General features: G+C 50.5%; 1 protein-coding gene across 1 annotated transcript in view; it reads left to right on the plus strand.

The window, feature by feature from the left end:
• The window catches only part of MLLT6 (myeloid/lymphoid or mixed-lineage leukemia (trithorax homolog, Drosophila); translocated to, 6), a 64,056-nt gene that overhangs the window by 55,655 nt on the left and 6,845 nt on the right, over positions 1 to 1,556 (plus strand). The window lies entirely within an intron of this gene.

Here is a 1,556-nt window from a genome sequence, read left to right on the forward strand (position 1 = left end):
TACATTGTCTTACAGATGGGGGAACTGAGAAACTGTTATCACTGATGCAGGTTGATACCAGGGTGCCTTTGGCAGTACAAAAAGTCTGATTCTTATCTTCCCACTCCCTTAGTTACTGTCTAGTTCTTCCTCCCACGGCTTGTCCTGGATCGTGCCTCATTATGATGACAGGCCAAATGTATTTATCTTCTTTAGTTGTCTTCAAGGCTCTTTTTCGTACTTGCTGTCTTGGAAAGTGCTGTCTCTGTGTGATAACTCAGTCATCTCCCCGTTCTGTAGAGAACAGGGTGGTGTTGGCCAGGAGATAATTCAGTATGGAGCCTGGTACTGTTTCAGAAAACCAGAATCGTGTATATATGTGTGTGTGTGTGTGTGTGAGTGTGTGTGTATATATGCACGCAACCTCCCTGGGCTGCAAGCAAACAACGTGACAGTAACAAGCAGGCAGTCAGAGCTTAGCTGAACGTTTATTTGGTTGCAAGTTAAAACCGTTGCAGCAAAGCTGCACATGGTGGGCTGTGGATATTTTTCAAAGGGTTTAGGTGGTCCTTGGATGGAAACAATACTGAGAAACTCTGCTGTAGTCTGACTGTTCCCAGCCTTCTGGTAGCTGATCCTGGGTTGGAGAAATTAGGAAGATTTCGTGCCTTGTGGTGTCCCCAAAATCAAGAGTTGTCTCCACATGATGTCTTATACTGGGGAGACTACTGTTGACTGGCAACTGCTGGTCACCTCCAGAAAGCAGTGGCTTCTCCCCAGAAGGCTGGACCAGTTATAACTGATGGCCAGGAAGACATTCCCATGGGGATGAAGGAGTGAGGATCCCTCTCATACCTGTCTGTAAGAGCTGCTGAAAAACAGCTGCGTTTTCTTGTTCTCAGCAGTAGAAAATACTGCCAATAACTAATGCCCTGCTCAGGGCATTACACTGTAAATCACAGTGTTCCCTGCAGGAGACTTCCCGGGTTCTTGCACGTAAGAAATGTCTCTTATTGTGTGAAGAAGAGGAGGGGCAAGTCAGCCAGCTGGTGCAGGCTGTACTCACAACATCTGACACGTCCCGGAGCGAGGGGAAATGTGTGTTTACAGGCTGGCAGGCTCTGGGAATGGAAAGCAAATGGCAGATAAATATACTTCACTTCTGGATTACTCTTTGGATGGGAAATATCCTGCACGTGTGCACATGCACAGCGGCTCCGTCCCCAGCACTGCGGTGTCCCAGCTCCCTGGGACAGAGGGATGGGCATAGGGGTAGCTTCTGGACACCGAAGCACTTATTTCAGCTCTTCAGAAAGGAGCTGAGCGTCTGGAAACTTCGGAGGACCCAAGCTGGGTTTTGGGAAAGGATCCTGGAGGCTCAGGGCTGCAGTGGCACTTAGGAGAGCTGAGTGGGGCTTTGCACGGGATTGATTCATCCTCGTAGGCTCAGCAAAGCAAGGGTCTCCCCCTCCCTGCGCCCCCGCAGCTTTACAGCTAAAGGAAAAGCTGCTTTCTGCCCGTCCCTCCGGCTTCCGCGGCTGGGGAGGGAGCCGGCCGGGGGCAGAGGCCGGCTCCTG

Source organism: Pygoscelis adeliae, unplaced genomic scaffold (assembly GCF_000699105.1).
Source record: "Pygoscelis adeliae isolate BGI_AS28 unplaced genomic scaffold, ASM69910v1 Scaffold902, whole genome shotgun sequence".
In the NCBI taxonomy this organism is placed as follows: Eukaryota; Metazoa; Chordata; class Aves; order Sphenisciformes; family Spheniscidae; genus Pygoscelis; species Pygoscelis adeliae.